Raw genomic sequence first — 16,355 nt, 5'->3', positions numbered from 1 at the left:
TTTTTGAAAAATTACAAAAATGCCCTTTATACATAATTTTTGTAAAAACTATTAATATCAAGCTCTTTTGTGTTCTCTACAGCTACACATACACTATGCCACCTCGCGATCATCAGATGGGTGGTAGGAGAGGCAGAGGCCAGGTTCCACTCTTGGAGCCACGCGATGTGATTCTACGAGAAGACCGATTCAATACACCACAGGAGGAGTACCTGTATGAGGTCTTCTTCGAGCGAGGTGACGTCCGAGTACTCCAACTACAATAGCTTAGCACTTTCCAAATCCGTCAGCGATTCGATACAATTTAGTGGACGCATCTTTTCACCGAGGATCTTTCGGTCTACCCGGATTTAGTGAGGTTGTTCTTCAGCAACCTTACATCCATTCAGGAGGGTTAGAGGCAAGGTCCTTTTGAGCTGATCCTAGAGAGTTGAGTTTGAGATATGCGGATTCGATTTTCTACTAGCACATTGGCAGAGATCTTCTGGGTACCTTACTACCCTCACGAGCGAGTATGGATACCTACACGAGATTTGTATCACACTTTGGAGAGATGATCGGTGCTACGCTCCACGGACTAGTGCACAGATGACAGACTCAGCTAGGGTCATCGGTCATATTGTGGTCCGTAACATCATCCCGAAGGCGAGACATCACGAGAGAGTATCAATGATGGAGGCTCTAGTTATCTACCTCATATACTTGGGTTTCGAGATTGATATATACTTCATCATCTAGAACGTCATGCTAGAGGTTGTGGAGCATTCGGCGTACAGGAACCTTTGCTTCGGACATCTTCTCACACTTATCTTCAGGCATTTCGGAGTGAGACTGGAGGATACCGAGATGCAGATACGAGATCTAGGCTATGACATTGGGACAAGGACCGTCCATTAGATGCAGCTTAGCCAGGCCGAGAGGTCGGAGGGTGAAGATGACGATGACTCAGATGAGGAGGATGATGAGTCCGATGGTGGTGACTATGGTGCTGGTCCGAATACAGACGACCAGGTAGGAGATGATACCGAGATGCATGAGGCAGATCCGATCCATCATGAGATCCCCACATCATCACATTTTGAGATCGGAGGTCCATCACTCACAGTTCCAGAGACTTCGGAGCTGTGTGCACAAATGTGCTCTATGGCTTCCATCCTAGAGATAGAGTTGAGGCAAGAGAGGATGAAGTCATTGTTGACTCAAGTTGTAGAGGATGTTAGAGCACTAAGAGAGCAAAGACAATAGTATAGAGAGATTGTACTAGGATTTCCTTTTACGTTTATCAAATGTAACTCATTGTAGAACTTTCCTAGAATTAATGAAGTTCACTTTTGTTTACCTTCTTATTGTGTATTATGCATTTTTTTTTATTGCATTATGTGATGTTTGTTAAATCATACTTATTGTGTATTATTCAAATATATATTATGCTTCACTTATTAAGTTTCTAATTCAAGTGATATATTATTCACTTCTAAGAATACTTGAGTCACTTATGGATTTATGACTCAGGAATGTTCTATCATTGTTTCTGTGGTTAGGATTTTCCTTAAACTGTGGGCTCTGATACCGCTCTGTCACATCCACTCAGCTGGTACCCTACCTGGTATACCCGAGTGTGTGATCCATAGCCCCGAAAATCAGTATCGAGGAAATCAACCTCCCACATTCACAATAATATAATCAAAACAAGACTAAATCAAGGTTAACAATATTAATTAATAGATCAAAGCAAAGTAACGAAATAACATCAGAGTGCAGAAACGATACTAATATATAATCAAAATGTAGAGTGAGGCGGAATCTCACTCCACGAATACAGCAGATTGTAGTTTGAAAGTCAAAAGAATATTACAACCAGTTCCAAAGAAAAGAAGGAAAAGGATAATCAAACTAAACTAGAGTCTATTCTACTTTATAAAGAACGTCTTCATAAACATAGACTTCAGAAATTAAGCTCGGACGCTCCCACTCCACGGTAGGCCTAATCATGGTACGTAGCATGATCACTCTAGGGATCATCACCGAGATATACATAACTGCCAACACCTTGCGTGTAGTACGCTTCTTCAGCTTGTGCTTCCTCATATTGGCCTTCATGATCATCTATACCTATAGAATAATCTAACAAAAGATATTTGTACAAAAGGAGTGAGTTCAAGAGAACTCAACAAGGCAAGTCATTCTATAACAAAATAAATAACATGATAACAAATACATAGCATGATGCAATATGATATGAGACAAACAATGCATGTATGAGTCTAACTCTATGTATGATGGTCTCTAAAGGCAGACATGCTTTAAGTCATAGCACCGTACTTTAAGTGAGGCAAACATGCTTTAAGTCATAGCACCGTGGTAGTTGGGTCTTGCATCCCTCTTGGACATTCCATGGTTCGGGTTTAGGTTACCTCTGTCACACCCCACCCGCCGGACTCAGTTACCCGCCCGACAACCCATGGGTGCGATCCGTCACAAGATCCAAGGTTTTAGTTTATCAACAATATTTAAGACAAATAAAGATAACTAAGAGCAAAGACTATTCAATAACTGAATTAAATGAATTACAAGAGTCCAAAATACTCCAATAACAATAATAAAGGAAAGAAATAATGAATAAAATGGATAAGGGTTTAGTGGAAGTAAACAAAAGAGTTATATCAATTTCTTCCCAGTTTCCTTTTCTAAATCTAAAAAGTGTTTTTCATGGATCTCAAGGTAAGGTGTTCTCCAATTCAACTCTATTCGCCGAGCGAACTTTCTAACCACCCTCCGTCTTTGATCATCAATAGGTGCGATAAGCGCACTCCATGCAGCTGCAGGAGCTCCCGCACATGCTATTCCCATCTCCCACTAACGGTACCACATCTTCTTCATACGGGATGGTTCTTTCATAGGAAACTAGTCCATCTTCCTGTAAAGTTCCTTCTTCTGTGCAGGCTAATAAACAATACAAAATAAAGACGTGAGTTCTAGAGAACTCAGTAAGAAACAATCACAAATCCCATCAATTATCCAACAAATGTCAAGATTCATGAATAATATGAATGAATGCAACATATGAATGATACTATGATTTCTAACTATGAAGGTCTCTAATAGTTGACATGCTTTAAGTTATACACCAGCCCTCCTCTAGGTAAGTCTCATCACTCTGATCCAGCAAGGATTGGCTACCTCTGTAGGGATCCTGGGAAAAAGGGAAAAGTCCACACCTGGCTCTCAATTCCATGGATGGGGGTTAAGTCAACACTCTCTTACCACGACCATTGATAATGAGTACTGGCGCATGTCGAGGTTTCTAATCCAATGCAAGGTCATACTGGTTACATGTCTACATGAAGTCCAGATACATCCCATATGGCACCAACCAACTCGATTCAGTATCCTTCGCAACCTAGGAGAAGAATCCTCACGGACTGGCTACCGCTGTTGGACTCCACTCCTTAACCCTATGGTCATCCACATATTATTGGGGCGGATGCTCTCATGATTCCTCACGACACCCGGTCCGATCCTTGGACATCCATGAGCCCTACCCTAACATATGCAACCCTACAATTTATATGACTAACAGTGGACCACAATGTCACATCACTATCATCACGGGTCACTCGGTTTCAATCCCCCTACCGAAAGGGTAGTAGCATGTGGGGTACCTAACCATGCAAATCTAGACTCTACCTAAATAATGCCATCAAATGGTAAAGACAGTGCTAGAGACATCAGCAGGCATGTGTCCCATTCCATAGCCTTCTAATATCCCTAGCTAAGATATCCCAAAATAGATACCTCATCCATTAGAACCATATACCAACTACCATCAATACATAACATTCATAATCAACACAATATGTATATAAGTAAGACAAACAACAGTAAAGTAATATGATTTCTATATAAGACATATAAACAGCAGCATACATAAAGAAATATGATTTCAAATATACACTAGATTAACATATTATAAGTTTATTCAAGAGATAGGATGAACTGTCCTTACCTGCATATAAGTAAGATTGTCCGTAAAATGAAATCCGATGATTATTAGATGACTTTTCTTTCAAACAGTGATTACCTATACACAGGGTTACAGTAACATATAAGTTAAATGAATCAATTTGAATCAGAACCAAAAACCATTTGGTCTCTGTTTACCAACCGGTCGCTTGGGCCGGTCGCTTAGGTTGAGCGACCGCCACTAGTGACCGCCCCAAAAACAGTGAGTTTCAATCCAAAACTCAGGCCTTTGATTACTCGTTTTCAATCCAGATTTCGAGTAATCTTGACCTAAGTCTCGAATCTAATACTCCCTAAGCCAAAAGGGTGAGGGAAACTAACCATTACCATCAATAGATTACCCAGAACTCTCCCCTTGACTGGATTAACCTTCTCAGGAAAACAAGGTTTCGTTTACGGTTAATTCATCTCAAGTAGATTAAAAAGAGAGTTAAAAAGATCCAAGGGGGTAACCACAAAGACGAGGGGATGGGTTAACACTAATTTAACGGACAAAGAGAGCAAAGAACGAAGGATTAATTCAATACCTCACGCCAGAGAGTCAGAGAAGGAAAGGACTGATCTCCAAGTCATTGCCAGCACTCCAGAGTCTCTTTTGGAACTTCCCCGCAGCCGTCTAACCTCCCAATTTAGCAACCACGAATAAAATACTCGTTACTTAGATGAGGGTTGCCTTTTATAGAAGTCAGGGGGCAAAATAAGGTAAAATTCCCAAGAACAGACCGGGCAGTAGCTCCAGGCGGTCGCTTGGTTTAATCGACCGCCAATAGCAACCACCCCCATGTAATTTTCCATACAAGGGTGCTTTTGCTAGGGGGTTGATACCCAAGGCCAACCTAGCCCTAGAGAAGAGCTGGGGGAGATCTTACCTTCATTCCGGACATCTCCGAACAACACTTGACTTCCAGAATTCCAAATACCAAGCAGGGCAGGCTCTTCAAATAAAGGATTCAGATCCATGGGTTCAGGGTATGGATCATGGACTTCAATCTGGACATTCCACAAATTCACCCGACTAGACCTTCGGGTTCTCGAACCTGAAATACGGATCTCAGGTTAGAAATATGGGGGATGTTACAACCTCTCTCTCACATCACCATTGGTCTAAGTATTGGCGCATGTCAAGGTAAAGCCTAGCCAAATGCAAGTCATCTACTTGGTTATATCAACTCAAGTCCAGATACATCCATTCCTCGCCCCGGGTGATCCCTTCCGGTATCCTTCACATTAGAGTCAGCACAGTCCCAGACTACAGACTCATCAAGCCTATTGGTCATCCACAAATAATAAACGGGAAGCTCTCATGTCCTCTCACGGGTTGGTTACCGGTCTTGAGCACCCATGAGCCAAAGTCTACTAAATGTGACCCTACCAACGAATGGCCCCCACAATGTGATTCATGTCCATGGTTACCGGTCTTGAACACCCATGCATCCCCATTGCTACCACGGGTCGTTCGGTCTCAATACCCTTCCGAATCGGGTCTGATATAACAAGAACATCCTAGCCATACACCACTAGACATGTCACATCCTCCATACCATTCTGTCACATCCTCCCAGCCGGTACCCTATCTGGCATACCCGAGAGTGTGATCCACAGCCCTAAAGATCAAGTTTAGGAACGATCATATCCATTTCGCACAATAACATAATCAAAAGCAAGAACAAATCATAATGTTCAAGTAATTTATAGTAAAAGTCAAGAAAGGATCTCAGAAGGATCACTATAGAATATCAGAGTGCGGAATAACAAGATACCAAATCAAAAGACAACTGTAGAGTATAGCGGAAATATACCCTACAAACACATGCGGAAGGTAGATCGAAATCTAAATAAAGCTCTAAGCTAATACAAGTAAAGTAAAAGATAAGTCTAGAAGAAACAAAGGAAATCTAATCCACATCTTCAGTCAGCTCTTCTTGTTCTTCAGTCTTCATCTTCTTCACCTTGCGCTTCCTCATACGGGCCGTCAAAGAAATACAAACCTGTAGAGAAGGCTAACAACAGATTGCACAAAAAAAGGAATGAGTTTCGAAAGAAACTCAGTAAGGCAAGTTAATCCATAACAACATAAATAACATGGAAGCAAACCATAACAAGATGCAATGCAATATGAAACAAGTAATGTATGTATGCATCTAACTCTATGTATGCTGGTCTCTATGGCAGACATGCTTTAAGTCATAGCACCGTACTTCTTTGGGTAGGTCCGCTCACATCCTCAACCATTTAAGATATCTTGGATTCCCTCCAACCATTTAAGATATCTCGGGCGACCGATTGGTAATGGGTCCTGCATCCTTCTTGGACAATTTCCATGGTAAGGGGTTAAGTCAACACACTCTCTCACAACCGTTTGGCATAAGTACCGGCGCATGTCAGGGAAAAGCCTAGCCCAATGCAAGTCATCTAGTCAGTTATATCAACTCAGTTCCAGATACGTCCATTCCTCGTCCCTGACGATCCTTTCCGGTATCCTTCGCACTAGAGTCAGCGTATCCTATGGCACCGACCAACTCGGACTACGGACTCATCAACCCTATTGGTTATCCACATATGGTAAACGGGAAGCTCTCATGTCCTCTCACGGATATAACTCACCGGTCTCGAGCGCCCATGAGCCCAAGTCTAGCCATATGCAACCCTCCAATAAATGGCCCCCACAATGTGATTCCCGTCCTCTCACGGGTTGGTTACCGGTCTTGAGCGCCCGTGAATCCCCATTGCTACCACGGGTCGTTCGGTCTCAATACCCTTCCGATTCGGGTCTGATATAACAGGGGTATATCCTAGCCAAACACTGCTAGACAGCCCTAGGTATGACAACCATTGATTCGGGAAAGCGCCGATGGGCAACCCCGGAAACATCCCATACTATTTCCGATAATGTCCAAGGACAGAAGTGTCAAAAGGACACTTCCCAATCCCAAACCAAACTTAAGCAAACACATTCTCAGATCACTCATGACATACACAACCAGTAGTTCATCATATAAAAGAGAATGTAAAAGCAACATCAGATTAAGCAGTAATAAGTAATTCATATAACATAAACAATGAAAAGATGATATAAATAAGTGCTACTGTTCCCACAGTAGGAGATCAGAATTAAAATACAATAATAGTAGGTAATCTCATAGTTTCATAAAGTAGAAACCATAGAACAAGCAATCTATGTAGTTAAGGAATCAACTGTCCTTACCTGATTATCGCCGAAGATAATCCAAAGATCAAAGAGAGAGACACCAAACATGGCAAATAAACCCCTAACAAGCATAGATACAACATTAGGAAAGATACCTAAAAGATCAGAGAGAAAACGAATCAAATCGAGCGAAAATTGAAGCTACTGACTTCATTGGTCGATTGCCTTGGTCTACTAACCCAGTCGACCAATCAGTCGACCAATCGAGTCTGTACGGGATAGTGAAAACTGTTTTGGTCATAACTTCTTCGTTTGAAGTCGGATTGATCCGAAATTCGAAGGGGAACTTCCTAGGATGTATTAGAATCATATGGGAAGATAAAATCATCAAGTCATGGTCAAAATATGGGTTCTTGATTTAACCCAAGAAATTAGGGTTTCAACCTTTATGGCTCTCATGAAAAGGTTATGATCACAGGAAGAAAGGGAATGGTTGCAATCAAGAACATAATAAGAAAATCTTGTTTAGGTTAATAGAAACATTATGGGAAGATAATCATGGTCAAAAGATGGGTTCTTGATCTAACCCAAGAAATTAGGGTTTCAACCTTTATGGCTCTCATAAAAAGGTTAAGATCACAGGAGGGAGGGAATTGATGATTGGCCAATTACAACAAGAAGAATTAAAGAATATTGAATTTAGATTAACCTCCACATTACCCATGAGGTTTCCCTCACATGGGAGGTTACCAAAAAGGTTCTCAGATAATCACCCAGGTTAGGGTTTCAAAGGATTAGGGTTAGGGTTTTCAAAGATTCCACTGGCTGCGGTTGAGATCATGATGATGATCATAGATCTCAAGGAACAAGATGAGATCATGGAGTGGATGGTTGCAAGAGTGCATCATCTTCTTCCTGATCTCAGCCAAGAACAGATTAAAGAAAGAAAATCAGAGATGGAGAAGAAAGAAAAGAGAGTAGACATACCTTTGATGCGAGAGGAAGAAGATTACTTCAAGTCTTGTGAGAGATCACCAAGGAATGCAAGGGAATTGATTAGATTAGGGTTCTAACTCATTCCAGAGGCTTAGGAGGCATAGGAGGCGAAGTAATCCCGAGATTTGACTTAAATAGAGGAGACAGGACCAAATTGGTAAATTCAGACACCATTGGTCGATTGGATTGGTCTACTGGTCCAGTCGACCAATGAGTCGACCAATCAGGACAGCAAGGTTCAAATAGGGATTCGGAGGGCTATACAAGGTCAAATTGAGTGAGGTTTTCTTCTACGAGTCAATCAAGAAGTCTAGTTTCCAGAAATACCTTCGGATCAAGAATTGGAGTTCATTAGGTTTACCAACTAGGCTCATCTTCTTCGATGCGCAAGCAGGATTTGCCAGACATAGTTCAGCAACTTCGGACAGGGATTTGGAAGGTTATATGGGGTCAAATTGAGTGGGGTTTTCTCCTACAAGTCCATTAAGAAGTCTAGTTTTAGGAAATATAATCGGATTGGGCACAGGAGTTCATTAGGTATTTCAACTAATTCACCCCTCTTCGGTGCGCAGATTCAAAACTAACACTGACAATGCTCTCAAGTGAGGGGCATCATCGACAATGTCCATGGGCTTGGGTTCCGACACCAAATCGTCAACCAAAAGGGTCTACAAGAAACAAGATAAGATCAAATCAAGGTCCAACTTTAAGGTCAAACATTTAAACTAACCCTTCTTTACCCAAAACAGATAGGGTGCCCTGGCTAGGTTTGGGCTGGATTTCACATTCTCCCCCCCCTTAAAATAATTTCGTCCTCGAAATTGGGAGAGTGCTTGGTTTCAAAAAGGCAGGGGTACTTTCCTATTATCTTGGCTTCCTTTTCCCAAAGTCCACGGAAAACAAATAACAATAAGTCTTTTGTAATAAAACAAGGAGTAAATCTGACATGCTTTGAAATCAAATGGAAAGTAGGATCATGGCTTCATGAAGATTTCACAAGGATCATGGCGAAGATTAATATGAAGATCATAAAACTTTAAGAATGAAAGGAGATTGTAGAAGAGATGGTTGCAAGGATCAATATGTTGCAAGGATGCAACATCTACTTCATAATCTCAATCTCAAAGAATAAATCATAGCAAGAGAGATTACAAATCTTTGATTGAAGAATAGGAGGTGAAAAGCTTGAAACAATTAGAAGGAATAACAAATCATGAAGATCACACTTGATTTCTCTTTGAAATCATCATGTGGAGAATTTACAAGGTTATAGAGTGTATGGAGATCCACTCTAGAACAACAGGGATAGAAGGATCAGTCATGGGAATGATTTAGGATCATCCTCCTATCAAAGGGAATGTAAGGCACAAGAAGAAATCATGGAGAGAATAGATCAACTTTGGGGTAAACTTCTACCAAACGAAACTAGGCAATTCGTACAGCAGAGAATAAATCGAACAATGCATATGGTATATATGTATTTGGTACAACAGCAAGGTTAGGAATAGGTGGGATCTCACAAGACAGACCTAGGTATGACAACCAATAATCCGAGAAAGTGTCAAAGGGCACCATCGAAAATATCCCATACTATTCCCACTGATATCCAAGGACATGAATGTCAAAAGGACATTCCCCATTCCCAAATCATACCTAATCAATCTCAATCACAATCCCAATTCAGTCATAACGTGCACAACTGATATCACATCATATGAAAGAATACAAAAAAGACAAGATCAATTGAATAAGCAACATACATGAGTAAGTATTCATACATGATTAAGTACATAAAGGGAATATGAAAATAATATCCTACTGTACTTACAGCATTCATATCAAAATAGAAACTACAACATCAGTAGCAAATCTAGGTGATTCCCAATTTAGAAACTAGGATTCACGCAATATATGTTAATATGGTAATGACTATCCTGACCTTAAATAGATTCGAAGATATTCCGGACAAACAAGAGAATGGATCCAAAGTTAGCGAATAAACCCTAGATAAGCATCATACAATCATTAGGAAGCAGTCCTAAAAGAATAAGCATCAAACGAATCGAAACGGACGAAGAAATCCCATACTGTCATGCTGGGAAGATTGGCTGGGTTGATTGGTCCAATCGACCCAAGCAATCGACCCAATGAACAGTACGCATCCAAAATCTCATTTTTTATCCGAAACCTATTCTACATGATCCGAAATGCTACGAAACTTGGAGAGAATGTCTAACATAGTTATCTAAGACTATCTAGCATAGATTAGACATCAAACAACGATAAAAACCAATACTTACTGATTCTATGAAACTTGGAGAGAATGTCTAACATAGTTATCTAAGACTATCTAGCATAGATTAGACATCAAACAACGATAAAAACCAATACTTACTAATTTAGAATCATACTTTCTAATTTGGTAGAAAACATAGTTTTCAATGAAAACAAGCTATGAATTCAAGAGAAGAACTAGAGATGATGAGATCTCATTCTAGTAGATTAACACAGTAAATCAAGAGTATGAACAATCATGAAGATGCATGTATAATGCTAGAGAAATCATAATAAGGGTATGATCATAGATTCATGAAGAAAATCATAAGAATCATGGTTGAGATTGAATATGAAAATCATGGCATGAAAGAATGAATAGAGATTGTAGAAGAGATGATTGAGAGGATGCAGCATCTTCTTCCTAATCTTAGTATAGAGAATACATCATAGTAAGAGTAGATCAATACCATATTAAAGTGATTACTAACCTTTGATCGAAGAACAAGAGAGGAAACTTGAAAGTTGCAAGAGTTGATCTTCTTCCACACTATTGGAGGCTTGGAGAGGAGTTCCTTTCGTTCTCTAAGTGTTTTGGAGGCAAGGGAAACTAAAAATACGAAGTCCTATATAAATATAGCAACACAGACCTAAACAAGAGATCTTGCACAGATTCTGTCTCCTTGGGTCGATTGGCTGGGTCGATTGGCCCAGTCAACCCAAGCTGACAACAAAGCCTGAATCAAGGAATTGAGGGCCTATCTCTTATCGGAATTAAACGAGCTTTTCAAAACATGAACTACAACTCACCTAGCATGGGGAAATGCCTTCAATCATGTCCCACCAAGCTCTAAGGTCATCAACCAATCTTCTCTTCATCAAGGTGCAGTCTCTTTTCCAAATCCAATAAGGTCTTCAAGTATGGGGTATCATCATCAATCTCCATGGGTTCAGAGTCGAACACCATGTCTTCTACTGATATGGCCCATAGTTGACTTTCACTTCTACTTCGGGTCTTCGAACCTACAAACAATAGAGTATCCAAGTTAAGGTTAGGGCCAGGTTTCACATCAGCAATGAAAACCAAGAATAAGCAAGTCTACTATTGATTAGAAAGGAAAAACTATAGTAAGAAAGAATCATGCTATCAAAACCAATTTAGAAACAAGGAAAAATCAAGGAGATTCACCATATGGCTTCAAGGAATGCATAGAGTGAATGGGGTTTCACTCTAAGACACAAGGAGATCAGAGAATAGACAATTACAGTAGTGTAATGCCTTATTCTCAATCAAAACAATAAGGTAAAATAGTAAGGAGAAGAGATTAGAGAAGAAGGATGTAGAATACTAACCTTGAATGAGAGAAACCAAAATAGAAACTAGGAGGAATGCTTGAGGAACTTCCACAACACCAAGAGAGGCTTTGAGAGGAGCTTCCCACGTTCTCTAGGGGTTTTAGAAACAAAGGAGGCTAAGAAACACGAAGTTTTATTATATAGAGCATCAAAATCCCTAAAAGAAGATCTTACCAAATCTTGTTGTCCTGTTGGTCGATTGGCTGGTCGACTGGCCCAGTCGACCAAGCCTGACAGTAAGGTTTAGTCAAGGACTTCAAGGCCAAAACTTCATCAAATTCACATGGGCTTCTCCCAACTCAACATATGGCCTTCCTAGCACAGAGGAGTACTTTCCAACCATGTCCAAATAGGCTTTAGGTCCATCAACTAAGCTCTTAAACATCAAGGTGCAGTTCATCTCCAATTCATATAAGGTTTCCAAAAAAAAAAACTCCATCATCAATCTCCATGGGTTTTGGGTCAAACACCATGTTTCTATTGAGATGGCCTACAAAGTCTTCTTCCTTCACTTCGGGTCTTCGGATCTACATTAAGGGAGAGGTCTGACTTGACTTCCTAGGACCTTCCAAACATATTCACACTGAACTCTGGGTCCCACTTCAAGTCAAACACCTACAAGTCACTTCTTTATCCAAAACATATAAGGTGTCCAAGCTACGTTTTGGGCTGGATTTCAGATGCACGATGACATTCTTCGATATGTTAGGACTTATATGCATGTGTTAGCTACTATAGTCATTGTCACATCCACCCAGCCAATACCCTATCTGACATACCCAAGTGTGTGATCCACAGCCTTGACGATTAGTATCGAGGAAACCATCCTCCCACATTTACAATAATATAATCAAGAACAAGACTAAATCAATGTTATACTACATTAACTGAGAAATCAAGACAGTATTCAAAAGAATAACAATATAACCAGAGTGTGGAAAATGATACCAATAGAAATGTAGAGTGTCGCAGAAAATCACTCCACAATCACAGCAGAAAAGTAGATCGAAAGTATAAAGAACGATTACAACCGATTTCCAAAATAAAAGGAATAGAAAAGAAGTAATCAAAAACTAAACTAGTGTCTTTTCAAGCTTATAGAGAACACTTCTAAAAGTGTAAGTCTCAGAATTCAGATAACACGTAACTAGCACATGGGTACGACTAATCCTGATACGATACTCCTTCACCCTGGAATTCTTCACCATCGTAATCACTGTAGCCAACACGTTAGGTGTAGTATGCGTTGTGAAACCCGACCCAAACCTAGCCAGGTCACCCTATCTATTTTGGGTAAAGAAGGGTTAGTTTAATTATTGACTTTGAAGTTGGACCGTGATTTCAGTTTTGTTTAATGTTGATTTTGAAGTTTGACCGTGATTTCAGTTTTACTATCTTTGAAAATCTTAGGAAGCCATGTCAAACCTTTCACTTAGGGTTGATCCAATGTCCCAAAATGAGGGATGATGTCTTCGTGGGCCATCTCAGTAGAAGATATGGTGTTTGACCCAAAACCCATGGATATTGATGATGGTGTTTCCTTATGGAAACCTTAATTGATTTGGTATTGAACTACTCACTAGTGAAGAAGAACTCGGTTGATGGACCTAAAGCTTAGTTGGACCTGGTTTGAAGACATCCCTCCATACTAGGTAAGTAGTATGATGCGTTGAAAGAAGCCCATCCAAAAATATTGAAGTTAGGCCCATTAAATCCCTATTTTTGAACAAGCTGTCTAGGCAGTGGCATTTTGGTAATTTTCTGTTTTGAAGGTTTTTAAAAGCTTTATTTCTTTTAATTTCGTGGTAAACAATCCCACTAGGTTTCTAACTCTCTATGGAACATGGAAAGGACCTTAGATCTTCCTCTTTGGCAACCAATCAATCAACAGGATCAGTTTGGTCAGTTTGGTGAAATCCTAGTAATTCTTGGACTCTGTGTGCTATTTAAAGAGGGGGAACTCCATGTTTTTCAATCCCAATCTGTTCTAAACCTTTGGAGAACGTGGGAAGAGCCCTAGATCCTCTCCTTCAAAGCCAAGGAAGACCCTCAAACATCTGTTCAGATTTCTTCATCGGTTTCTCTTCTAAAAGGTTGGTATTCAATTCGTTTCTTCTTTAATTCATTCTTTCTTCTCTACTTCTGATATTCTGATTATGAGAAGGTTATTACACTACTGTAATAACATCTTCTCTAATTCTTTTAGCCCTAGAGTGAATTCCCCAATTCACTCTATGTTCTTGAAGCCATATGGCGATGATTCTTGAATTTGATTCCACCAACGATCTTGATGATACTTTCCCTGAATTTTCTACCTATCTTTATGATTGTGGGGAAGGTCTCATACTATTACCATGACCTTCCCTTGTGTCCTCATGATTGAGGAGTTGATCCTTGTTTTTCCTTGGAACAATTGGCAACCCTTCTATTTTCTATTAATTCATTGGATCCTCCCCAAGACTTTCTTTATTATGAATTCTTTATCTTTATTCCCTAGGGTGAATCCTTATTCTCCCTAGTCTTCCCATGAGATATTAGGATTTCTTTCCTTTGGATTTATTTACATTCTTTTCTCTCATTGGTAGACCCTTCCTAATTCCATTCTTGATTTTGAAATACTAATGAGATGTTCCTTTATCTATCTTGGGTTGTTTTTTTGTCAGAGTTAATTATGGGTAACTCTCATGGGAGGTAACCAACTCTTTTGAGAGGTAACCATATCTGAGACCCTAATGTTCTTTTATCTGTTGGAAACTTCCCAACACCTTTTCATATTGTGCATTCTTTGTTTCTCTTTTCCTAGGGTGAATCTTGATTACCCCTAGCCTTGCCATGAGAGCCATCAGTTTTGTTCTGAATCTGCACACCGAAGAGGGGTGAATTAGTTGAAATATCTAATGAACTCCTGTGCTCAATCCGATTATATTTCCTGAAACTAGACTTCTTGATGGACTTGTAGGAGAAAACTCCACTCAATTTGACCCCATATAACCTTCCAAATCCCTATCCGAAGTTGCTGAACTATGTCTGTCAAATCCTGCTTGCGCATCAAAGAAGATGAGCTTAGTTGGTGGACCTAATGAACTCCAATTCTTTATCTGAAAGTATTTCTGGAAACTAGACTTCTTTATTGACTCGTAGAAGAAAACCTCACTCAATTTGACCATGTATAGCCCTCCGAATCCTTGTTTGAACCTTGCTATTCTGCTTGGTCGACTGACTGGTCGAGTGGGCCACTCGACCAAGCACTCGACCAAAGGAAGGTGAAATCCGAGAAATTGTAATTTTAGGGTTTTTCACTTCTATTTAAACCCTACTTCGTATTTCTTTGTTACGGCTGCCTCCTAAACACTTTGTGAACGTGAGAACACCTCTCCGAAACTCTCTCTGGTGATTTCGAAGATTCCTCTGCAGATCTGAAACCTCTCTTCTCTGTTCTTACAATTCAAGGTTAGTATCTCTTCTGAATTATTAATTCTCTTTTCTTGATCTTGTTCTTGATTGAGATCAGGAAGTTGATGCTGCATCCTTGCAACCATCCCTTCGTGATCTCCTTCGTTTCTTTGAGATCTATGATCATCATCATGATCTCAACCCTAGCCGAAGATTTTCTTGAAACCCTAACCCTTGCTTGAGTTTTGGAAACTCTTGTTAACCTCCCATGCGAGGGAAACCTCATGGGTAATATTTCTAGTAACCTAAATTAGTTTTCCTATGATTTTCTTATTGCCTTTGGCCAATTATTTAATTTTCTTTCATTCTGTGATCTCAACCTTTTTATGGGAACCATAAGGTTGAAACCCTAAATTCTTGGGTTAGATCAAGAACCCATATTTTCCCCATGACTTGATGATTTTATCTTCCCATATGATTCTAATACATCCTAGGAAGTTCCCCTTCGAATTTCGGATCAATCCGACTTCAAACGAGGAAGTTATGGCCAAAGCAGTCTGTACACTTGCTTGGTCGACTGGGCCAGTCTACCAAGCACTCGACCAAAGGAGTCAGTAGCTTCGTTTTTTCACCCGAATTGATTCGTTTGCTCTCTGATCTTTTAGGCATATTTCCTAATGTTGTATCTATGATTGTTAGGAGTCTATTTGCTAAGTTTGGAGTTGCTCTCTTTGGTTTTGGATCATATTCTTCGATAATCAGGTAAGGACAGTTGATTCCTTAACTACATAGATTGCTTGTTCTCTGGTTTCTACTTTATGAAACTATGAGATTACCTACTGTTGTTGTATTTTAATTCTGATCTCCTACTGTGAGAACAGTAGCACTTATTTATATTATCTTTTTCATTATTCATGTTATATGAGTTACTTATTACTGCTTAATCTGATTTTGCTTTTACATTCTCTTGCATATGATGAATTGTTGGTTGTGTATGTCATGACTGATCTGAGAATGTGTTTGCTTAAGTTTGGTCTGGGAATGGGGAGTATCCTATGGATGCTTCTGTCCTTAGACATTGGAGGGAATAGTATGGGTTGTTTTCCGAAGATGCCCATCGACGCTTTCCCAAATCAATGGTTGTCATACCTAGGGATGTCTAGCA

This window comes from Hakea prostrata, unplaced genomic scaffold, assembly GCF_041222555.1.
Source record: "Hakea prostrata isolate BN-2017 unplaced genomic scaffold, UWA_Hpros_2 contig_32, whole genome shotgun sequence".
Lineage (NCBI taxonomy): Eukaryota > Viridiplantae > Streptophyta > Magnoliopsida > Proteales > Proteaceae > Hakea > Hakea prostrata.
This window is presented reverse-complemented; position numbering follows the sequence as displayed.